This window comes from Pan paniscus, chromosome 2 (genome assembly GCF_029289425.2).
Source record: "Pan paniscus chromosome 2, NHGRI_mPanPan1-v2.0_pri, whole genome shotgun sequence".
Classification (NCBI taxonomy): domain Eukaryota; kingdom Metazoa; phylum Chordata; class Mammalia; order Primates; family Hominidae; genus Pan; species Pan paniscus.
This window is the reverse complement of record NC_085926.1, coordinates 70,037,116-70,049,015: the sequence shown is the minus strand read 5'-3', so window position 1 is coordinate 70,049,015 and position 11,900 is coordinate 70,037,116.

Here is an 11,900-nt window from a genome sequence, read left to right as displayed (position 1 = left end):
TTAGTTGCCAATAAAAGCTGTACTTTTAACATAAGTGTACAGTAGGCCCTAGGGTATGTGACTATTATCTTTTCTGCAATTATGTGGTGTTCTACATAAATGTTTAAAAAAAACTTGGAAATATCAAAAGTACTAACTTAGATACAATATGAAAGTTGAATAAAGAGAGAACGAAAACCCGATTATTTTAGACACAACATGGGTTGAGGTTTCCTCCTAGAGGTTATACTGGGAACAACACCAGCTGGCTTTGAATAAATTAATTCAAACTATATCTTAAAAACACACACTTAGCAACCAGAATATCGATTTTATGAACATTCTGTCTTGAGATACAGTTGTTCAATTTCACAAGCTAAATGCCATTAACAGTAAGAGCAAGTCTCTGAACCAATTAACCTATTTTCTGGAGTTGCTGTGCTACCAAAATAAAAAGAACATTTCTCAGATGGTATTTGCCACCCTAAGATTTCATATGTCCCAGAGAAAAAATAATAATTTATTACCAGTAATTGGGTAATCTAAACTTTTTCTCTTTCCTTGATCTATTAGGAAGATTGGACTTTAACAAAACAAAATACTATTTTGTTCTTAAAAAGAAAGAAAGCAGCCCTATCCCAGCTAACCTCCCTTTACCTTTTTACATCTGTCTTTGAGGTGTTCATATTTAACGAATGGGGGAAAGTCAAGGAAAAAAGGGTAGGAAAGAATTTAATCAATAGCTACTGCCAATTTTTCATTATTATGGGATACTCCCTTCCTATAATAGGAAATCACTCAAGAAAAGTAAGGCCAGCAAAATGGGGACATTTACCCAGCCATCTGCTTAATAGGGGCATTTAATCCATCAAAGGAGAGAGATGCAGGGCTGGGAAAAGCAGACTCCCACACTCTACCTGTAAAGATTGACCCATAGGAGTCAAAGTTGCTCCTGGACAAATACTTTTTTTAAACTTTGCGAAAATTATCATCATTATTATTAACAAGAATAACTATATTTTTTGAAAACATCCAAAAATGGCCCCTACCGAAACACTTTGAAAGCATCACCTTATTCTTCCTCAAAATAACCCAAAGAGGTAGGTGCCGTTCTGACACGCATTTTCCCAATGGAGAAACACAAGCTATCACTTGTGATAGTGGTGATTGGTCCTGCTGGGAGTCCAACACCCATCACCCTCAGCCCCACCCCCACCCCCCGTCCATCTGCCTAAAAAATGCACGATGTATCACAGTGAAGCAGTTAGCAGAACAGGCTTTCTGAGTTTGAATCCTAAATTCATTACGTCCAAGCTGAATAACCTTGGCTAATTTACTTCTCTGTTTGACTCAGTTTTCCTGTGCATTAATTGGGGATAATAATTGCACTTACCTCATAAAACTACTGTGAAGATTGCATGTGTTGATGCATATTAAGCACAGAGAACCTGTACTCATAGTGTACATTCATTAATAAATGTTAATTAGTATATTATGATTGCTTTTCAGTATATATGTATTAGCTTACTTTAGTAAAACTCTTCTATTCTTGTCTGGGCATTTAGAGAGATCCTCAAATAAACCTATCTTCTTGGGAAAAGTCAGAATATAGCAAATTATAGCAAGCAATATAACAAGCAGTTTGTTTTTTCAAGCGTCCTCTTTTATTGCCCCATTTTAGTGCAGAGGAAACATATTTTTAAATTTAGCAACTTCTATTTTGACTCTCAGTGACCCTGAGCAGACCCTGGTCTGCTCATCATTTTGCTGAGGCATAAACCTGGAATGAAACAGAAATTTTCTGAGTGAAAATACACAATGTGCCTAGTCACTCGCCCAGTACCCATCTCACAGTTCATTGTTATCAACATAACTCTGATCTGAGATCTTGAGGGATAACATATTTTCTTATCATCTCTACCTTATTGTATAGAGAAAATCATAACCAATAGAGAGGCTTGCAAGTTTCTGAATGCAAGGAACTACTATAATACCTTTGACTTGTTTAATCTCTATCCCTTGAATTATCTCTTTTGATAATTCCCAACAAAACTATTATAGAAATATTATCACAGTTTCAAAAAAGAGGAAACTGAGGCTCAGTTACTGAACGACGATAGCTCATCCATATCAAATACACATCTCAGCTACTGTCTCACCTTCTCTACAAAAGATCCCAAATTTAACAGAGAAGGGCTTAGCCAATTTATACATGGGCTTTCTCTCATTCTTCTCTTATCCACATGCCTTGCCTTTTATCCCTAGTTACTTTCTCACTTCCGTTGAGATGCACCATGGTGCACGTTGGATGCACCATGGTGAACATCTGTTATTTCTGCCTTCCTCCTCTTCCTTGTAATAACATGGTTTTCCCTTGAAATTATCCCTTAATCCATTCTCTGTCCACATGACTTAGTTAGTACGACTAACCTAGTCCCTGCTCCATGGTTGGGCATAGGCACAGGTTTAATCAATCAGAACACATATATCCTAACCCAAGAGACCAACTCAGGGATTGGCATGCAACCTAAGCTTATTGTTGAATGTCTGTTGGAAGCATTAGAAAAGAAAAACTATCGTTATCCTAAGGTTGCATGAACTCTATACTGTAACCCTAGAGCATTTGGAGACCCTAAGTGAAGAAAACCTACCTGGGAATAAAGCCATCACAGAGGAAGGCAGAACCAAAGAATGGAAAGAAGGCAAATGCTTGTATCATTAGTTAGGCCCCTGGATTCAGCCACACCTTAAGCAATGCTCTCCCCTATACATTTTAGTTATGCCAGCCAATAAAGCATCATTTTAATTTACTAAAAAATGGCTAGGTTTCTGATATTTGCCCCTGTCTTTAATAACTCATCCATACATCCCTTAAACAAGCATAAATTAGTATGCTTATTTATTTATAAATAAGCACACTGCCTTCTTTTAGAGCTGTGACTGCTTCAGTGTGTGTCTGCTATAGACAGTGAAGTTCTGGAGAACTGAAGTGCCCATGATTCTCTTCTGATCATTCTTGGCACATTTCTCCAAATGCAGTTTTGATGATAAATAACAAGGATAATGCCTTCCCCAGCCCACTCCATTTCTTAAATGGGAAAGCCTTCCTTCTCTTCTCTCATGTTTTCTACTGAGTCAGAAAATAACTCCAGTGTCATCTCTGCTAATGAGAACATGCATGGCTATACCACTTGGATCTCAGAGGAAGGATATTCCTTCCTCCCTGTGGAAGGAATCCACAAAATTACTGAGTCAATAGATCTGTTTCATTTCAAAGGTTGAATCTATTTTTGGACGAATGTGCATACAGAGAAAAAGGTCTCAGGCTGAGACCCCTAAGTCGGCAAGAATATGTACCTAAAGTGCATGGCACTGGCTACTCCTCCAAAAATATACATTTGTATCTCTCAGGAAACTTTTTAAGTTAATTTTCCATCAAATTAAATAAGCTAATTTTTATTTGCAGATAGAATTCTGGAATGAGACTTGGTCAAAATAGAAGACAATTTATGGCCCAAAGCTACAAAGTCAGGGTCAAATAAGGAAAGTATCCTTTAACCATTGGCCACTATGAATATTTCAAAAAACAACATGGCGGAGATCCAGGGCAAGAGAACTTCAATATAGTGAATCCTCAGTGTCCTCCTGGAGAAAGCAAAGGCCAGTTAAAGATTGCTTGAAGCTCAGAGATGGCATCTTTCAGGTTCAGAAAGGGGTTATATGGTGCTTCAACCTTTCAAACAGCTGCGGGCTGTATTTGGGGCTCAGCCAGGAGCTCTGCAACCTTGGGCAAGTAGCTTTACTTTCTCTATACCTCAGTTTTTCCCCTCAGCTAAATAAAACTAATAATGCCTCCTGGGATTGTCATGGGGATTAAATGAATAAGCCCATACATGTGTAAATTACTGAGGACACTACATTGCAAGGGAAAAATGCTCAATGCATGTTAACTCTGCTGTTGGAACTAATCATAATCAGTATGAGAACTCATTACATGCAAAGACTTCTCCAGCAAGGACATTTGAAAGAATTCAAGAACCCTGTAGCCCCAGATTTAGGGGGCTGAATTTACAGAATTTAAAGAAGCCAGTTCTAGAAGAGACAGAAAAATCTTACCAGGCCTGGGAGGACTTGTAACCAAAATCTGCTTCAAGTTGGAAGTCTGAGGCTCTTGTTTTAGCATCCAACCCAGACAGAACTCAGCATGGTGAAAGAAACCAGGGCAGGCTGCCCAATAAGCTTTACCAGACAACCCAGTGGATTTTATCCTAGCTCAACCATGCCAGAGTAAAATTATGGGCAGGAAAAGCTCAGATCTCTATCTTTGCATGTATTTTATTTTACTTTCATTACTACGTAATAGATCCTTTTGAAAATACCCAAATTCGTCTTGGTTAAAATGAGGGAAAATTATTTTCACACTTGAGGCAGAAGATAAAGAGATTGATACACCCACAGAGGATAACCATGAGTCCACAAAATAGAGCTATCAGGTATAACCCCCTGGTGATGTGAGAAGAGAGAAGGCAAGCCATGGCCCCTGAGCCAGGCTCAGGAGAGATTTTTGTCAGCATCAAAGATAAAACTTGCTTCCTTCACTGGTTTTCTTAGTAATAACAGACTGACCTTTTGTTGAAATGACTTGCCACATCCAATAAGAATTTTTTAAAAGGTGTTTGGAAATAATACAGCGACCGTGATAAATACTTACTTGAAAAGTGATGCTTTTAAGAAACCCATAGCCAACTATTAGATATTCTTAAACAGCCTAGACCTCTTAGTATTGTTTTATTCCTTAAAATTGAAACAGAAGCCCTAGAGCCATAGGCTATGATTAAGGTTTCATTTGTTGATCAGCTTATGACTTCTTTAAAAGAGTACCTCACTGCAAGAGAACTTGTTCTATTGCTCTGTGTCTCACACTAGTCCTTCCTGTATTTGGGAGGAACTAGATTGTGAAATTGATAGTAACTGCAATGTAGAGTTTGTAAGAAGCTGACACTATATAATTATTTGTGTTTAAACTGAGTCTACTAACAATAACCATATTATACTTATTAAAATATTAACAAAATCCAGAAGAAACATAAAATGTATTCATAAAATTTGGGTAAGTTAGGAGTTTGGGAGGAAGAGTGACTTCCTTCAATATATCAAGAAGAGGTCCCCAAAAGTGAATTTAATGTGAACTTGGTAATGGAAGACTTACTCAAATTAAGAAACCTACCCAAATCAAAGTAGTCCCACTGAGCACCCCCAGGTGGAGGGAATTTAGCAAATGAAGGGTGTCTTAAAACTTACAAATGTTCGAGCCTTACTGGACTGGCTTCCCTACATTTGTCTCAATGTCCTGAGTGGCAATAAAATATCCCAGCTAGTAATCAAGTCATGAAGGTGATAATGAAAAAGGGGGAACCCAAAAAGAATTCTCGCATGTTTATTCAGTGAGTCAGCCCTTACCAACAAGAAGGATATTAAGCAGATAACTATTAACTGTTTCTTGCCGTCAAAATATTTTTTTCAGGATTGGGAAGGTTGGTAAAAACTTAGTCATTGACCCTATATATAGTTAAGGTCAAACCAGTATACAGTTGGAAAAGGTGCCCACTCTACGGTTTGATGTGAGAGGCTTCTGAAGCCATGCCACTTCCTAATATGACCTCTTGACCGCTTTATCCAGAAACCGTAACTAACCCTCTCCCCTCTGCCCTCACTGATTCCTCCCCAGAACTCACCCACACCCACCCAGTCTTGAGGTAAGACATCTTGTTTCCAAGCACATGCTATTCTAATGTACACTTTGTGTCCGGGAGGGATAAGCTTGCAGTCCATTACTTTGTCAATGTAATTAGTTGTTTTACCATACTATAGTCCCATTCCCATCTGTAAATTGGGGATACTAGTGGCACTTACCTCACAAAATTGCTTGCAAATTAAACAAAATAATTCATATAGTGTGCCTGGAACACAGTAGGTGCTGAATAGATATTGTCTCTTTTTGTAGTTGCTGCTGTTGTCTGCAAGTAATAAAATGTCAGTCTCATGGTTATGACTCTAGAATTTGAAAATATAGAATTAATGGGGAGGGAAAGCTGTCATGGAGGTAACGCAGGGAAGTGCCTGGCTGAGCAACTCAACACAAGGGTCGGAACCATGGGAAGTGTGGACAGGCACAAAGGCAAGGGGCCTGTACCCCTTTCCCATTACTCCACTTCTAAACAAATTGTCTTCTCCAACCCCAGTATATCCTCTGAGAAATGAGGAAGAAAAATCATCTCTTCAAATTTTATTAAATGGTTCACAGGCCACTTTTCTTTCCCTTCTAAGTAGAAGCAGGCTGCATGATTTAGACGCTCCTAATGAAAGATTTTCTTAGCTCTGTTAATTAGTGTCAATTGCTATGGTGGTTTCTGTTTCAAATCCATTCTTGTTCGCCACTTTACCCTTACATGATTCTAGAAAAGGCTGCAGCAGGCTAGAGGTAACCCCTAATAAACAGTCTCCAGGCAAAATGATTTGGATGAGTTCCTGAGGGCACTCCCACTGAGGTTTGTTTACGAATCTCATGCTGAAGAACAACAGACAAAAAAAGTGAGAAACAGGCGTGTGATGGGCATCCTGATGTGAAAGTGTCAAGGTGGAAGAGTGAGATGGGGAATCAAAATTCATTTAAAGTGTATGTGCTGGTATATTTCATAGTAAATCTCAAGGTCTCTGGTTGGGATTCCAATTAGCATGAATGATGAAAATAGCTAATGCTAGGAATAATAGCTATGTAAGTGCTACTCATCTCCACTCACTCATTCATTCACTCATTCCACCCTTATTTACGGAGCTCCTACTTGGAATGCAGCTTACAGTTTCACTAGAAAGACAGACAACAAAATGAATCATGCAAAAATATATACACAGAGGGAGATACTGTGTGAAGGTTAAGTAAGGATGAGATGACAGATCATAATAAGAGGTCAGAATTCAATGCAGGGAAGGAAGTCAAGGAAGGAAGGCTATGTTCTAAAATGATATGCAGAACTGAGACCAGAGGATCTGCAGGAGTTCACCAAACAAAGCTTCAGGAAAGAAAGGAAGGCAGCAAAAAGAGCATGAATCCCTACTGCCTTGAAGAAGAACTCCCCCTTGATGCCCTCAACGCCCAGAGGCATTCAAAGAAATCCAGCAATTGTTGGAGAACAACTCATAATTTAAGGTCCTGATGCTGTCTTTGAACACAGGTCATGGCCAAGATTTGGTGACTTATACAGATGGGATAAGGTGGAACCACTTCCACCCTTCCCTGAGTTGCTAGAAGTCGGGGATAGAGGTGACATAGAAATCTGTGCATGAGAATGATTTTCCAGAGTTCCTGGCTTGAACAAGAAGAGAGATGACCCAAAGCAGTTGCTATAAAGACAGGGAGCTGACATGTAAACTTTAAATTTCAGAGTAATGATATCCCCCATAAGTATTTACGTTATAGTCACATGCGGCCTCAGAATGAAAACCAAATGGCAAGCAATACAATCCTTTCAAGACGGCCAATTCTGGCAAATGATCACAATCCTGAGCTCTTAAATAAAAGTGAGTGCTTTTGCTTCTGATAACCAAGCCCTGTGCCCCTGAGGAGTCCTACGGATCAACAAAAGTCCTTGGGGTCTGAGGTTCACCAATAGCCAAGGAAATGACAACGAAGATTACTTCTGCTCCCTTTCCTGGGGGCCACTTTAAAAATCAAGAATTAGTAGCAAAACACAGAGACCTTACAGCCAGGCTGTCTGGATTTGAATCCTAGCTCCATCATTTACCAGCCAATGTGATCTTGGGCAAATTATTTAACCTCTTGCCTTAGTTTCTACATCTGAGAAATGGGGATAGCAACCCCATCTATCTCATAGGGCTGTTAGGAAGATTAAATGAGTTACTTTAAAACCAGTATATGGTAGATGCTATAGCAGCATTTGCCATTGGGAGAGTAATTGTTAATCCTCCCTACATTTCATGGAGAGTCCTGTTTTACAGATAAGGCTCAGAGAAAACAAGAAGGCTACCCAAGAATGCACAGCTCAGTGAAGAGCAGAGCTGGGGTTCAAACATCTGTTCATACCACTCCGCATTTTTTCCACTGACTACATTGTGTTCCCTCTAAGTATTGGCAAGTAAGTGCATATGAAAGCAAGAAAAGGAGCAGAAACCAAGGTGGTTTGAGGGTTCATTTTCCTAAGGAAAAAAGGCTGGGAATTTACCAGCAATAATTTCTCTCCAAACCACCTTCCCCAACAACATGTAGCCTAACTCCTGTTTATCCTTCCATTCTCAGATTAAATGTCATTTCTGCAGAGACACTCCCACACACTGCCCCGAACCCCTGGCCTAGGTTAGCTCCTTCTGGGAGATGCTTTTAAAGACATTGGACTTTTATTAACTAATATTAATCACAATTATATCGACATTATTTGTTATATGGATTATTTGTTTAGACTCTCTCTCCCATTGTGTTACCAGACAGAAGCAGCACTGTTCTTATTTGAGCCAGAGTGGGTCTCCTAATACCCACCGCCCTTGTTCACTCCATGATCTCCAAACAAGCCCACTACATAAGTTCTAAGGGAGGCTCTTAGGCCAACACCAGGACAGAGTTGACTGATATCTTCAACATCAACTGATTTGTTCCTGTGTTGGAATAACAGTCAAAGCAGGGCCTCCCATTACCAAGTCATAGCACTACACCTGCACAACAGCTCTGATGTGAACCCATCCCTCTTTGTGTCAATCTATAAAGCATTTGAGTGTCACACTAATCATTTTGGCTACACTCCTTACCCTAAACTCATCTTTCTCCTCATGACTTGGGTATTTCTAGAGTCAATAATTTGTGGTGTCACACTTTTAATTTTGGGTGCCACATTCCTGCATTTTCTCCATGAGGATTAATTTCAGGAAAAGCACCTGTGAATATCTATTGATTGTTCATTGTACTTTGTAGAAAAGTGCAACAATATTTATCAAACTCAAGAGAAGCTCTTGGCCGGTGAAACATGTGCCAGAAGGTTCCTTTAAGTGACTTCATTCATTCACTCGCTCTGCAAATATATACTGAGCCCATAGTATGTCACTATACACCAGTTCTGAAAATGTCTACATAATTCATTTGTTCTGTCAGTCACTGCAACGTATATTCACTGAGTGCCTGCCATGCACAAGGTGGGCTACAAATAATGGGGAGTGAGTGAAGAGCCTGTCTTCATGGAGCTTACAGTCTTGTTAGGATGAAAGATTGTCAGTAAGCAAATTAATTAGGAAATTATAAGTGGTGATAAAAACTATGAAGAGGCAGGGCGCGGTGGCTCACGCCTGTAATCCCTCCACTTTGGGAGGCCTACGTGGGCAGATCACGAGGTCAGGAGATGGAGACCATCCTGGCTGACATGGTGAAACCCTGTCTCTACTAAAAATACAAAAAATTAGCCGGGCATGGTGGCGGGAGCCTGTAGTCCCAGCTACTTGGAAGGCTGAGGCAGGAGAATGGAGTGAAGCCTGGAGGCGGAGCTTGCAGTGAGCAGAGATCGCGCCACTGCACTCCAGCCTGGGCGACAGAGCGAGACTCCATCTCAAAAACAAAAACAAAAACAAAACAACAACAAAGAAAGCTAGGAAGAAATTAGAGTGCTGAGATAGATGGTGACAGTATCAATGAACAAAACTGGCTAAGATATCTGGGGATACCTATCAATATAGCAATTAAAAGTCTGTCGTTCAAAGAAACAACTTTTGTAGGCATTACAAAATACCCACCTCCCTGGGCTGCAAATGGAGTGAACTATAGGCCCTGGGTTGTCCTTATACTTGAACACTTAGTAGAAAGCACAGGAACCACATCTTCAAAGGTTAGCAGCTGGATCTTTTTTCACACTTCTGAGAATCATTTTTGCAATATCGTTATATTGATTTTACCACATTTGTCAATCTATTCAAGTAAGTTATACAGATGATGATTTATAGGACATAAACACAATGGAAGGAAAATAATTATTTGGTAAAAAAAAAAACAGTCAGGGATTGGAGAATTATGTAGAGTAAATTAATGTCATTTAGAATGCTGTAGCCAGTAAGAGTTTTATAGACAAAATAGGGTTTTTGAGGGAGGAGGGGGACAGGGGGACAATGGCATTTACATAAGCCAATAGAAACAGAGCATGCACTGAAGGTAGGCAGAAGAGTACATACAAAGGCACAGGAGTGATCTGTCTCATCACCATTTCTATCTATACATGTATTTGTTCATTCCCCATTACTGTTTCAATCATTGCTGTTTCCCATACCTTAACTCATTTAGTCCTTAAAACAATCAATAGGTAACAATCCATTATACTGCCACTTGCCTTAGGTTGGGTTGCTGAGGAATAGAGGCTAAAGCAGAAATTCAAGTGCATGTGATCTATCTGGGCAAGGAGGGACCAGACTAGGGTAAGAAGAGGGAAACAGCTAAGCCATAAAATTTTAGGAGGCACCTGTTTTCTTCCTCCTAGAAGGGTTGTACAACTCGTTTGGCCTGACAGTGAGTGCCTCCTGATATTGTGTGCTCTAGGCACTTCGCTGTCCTCACCTCACCTAGTCTGGATCCTGGACTTAATTCTTTAGAACAAACCTGTAATGAAAAAAGTGAAGCCAGATAGAGAAGGTGAAAAAGCCAATCAAGAATCCCAGGCAAAGTCTAGCCATGGTCTAAACCATGGCAAGAGAGGCATTCTGGAGCATAAATTGCATGACAGAATAGTGCAAAGGAGCTGGGCTTTTGTGCCACCCATATCAGCAAGCCATTTGCTGCCCCTGAGGAGAGCACAGCTATAAGCTGTTAGCTGCAGCACTCACAGCAGCTGGGGGCTGGGTGCACTGATGGTTAAAGAGGCTCCAGATGTGGCACTAAGTGTGTGTGTCACATCATTTGGAAAAAGAAGAATCTAGTACAGATGCCTCTCGACTTACAGTGGGGTTACGTCTTGATAAACCCCCCATAAGTTGAAAGTACCGTAAGTCAAAAATGCATTTAATATGCCTAACCTACCAAACATCATAGCCTATCCTAATCCACCTTAAGTGTGCTCAGAACACTTACATTAGCACATATTTGGGCAAAATCATCTAACGCAAAGCCTATTTTATAGAAAAGTGCTGAATATCTCATTTAGTTTATTGACTACTGTACTGCAAGGAAAAAACAGAACAGTTGTATGGGTACTTGAAGCACAGCTTCTACTGAATGCATATCACTTTCACACCATCGTGAAGTCAAAAAAATCATAAGTCACACCATCATAAGTCGGGGTCCATCCATACTTATAGAGGCAGCAAGTGTTTAGTTCCTGGGTCTCTGGGGAAGCCTCGATTTGTAGCATTTCCCAATTTTCCTAAGGTAAATACTCCCACCATGGCTGATTTCAGGCTATCAAGATGATCAATGGACCTAGAGTTAAGAAGAGATACCCACAAGTTTTGGGTGATTCCAGCACACCACTCATGGAAGTTAAGCAACTTAGCCAGAGACTCATAGAGAAACCAGAATTTGATCTCAGCCAGTCTTACCCCACACATTTAGGCATATCCACAGTAGCATATAGAGCATGAATCTGCAAACTTTTTCTGTAAATGGCCAGAGAGTAAATATTTTCTGCTTTGCGGTCTCTGTTGCAACTACTCAATTCTGCTCTTCAGTGCAAAAGCAGCCATAGATAGTACATAAAAGAAGAGCACGGCTGTGTTCCAACTGAACTATATTTACAAAAACAGGCAGTGGGTCAGATTTAGTCCATGGATTGTATTTTGCCAACATCTGTTATAGATGTGATTTAATTATTTTTAAATAAATAACATCTGCTATTTGCTTACTGAGCTGAGCCAGCACTAAAGTGAGGCAAGAGAGTTGCCCA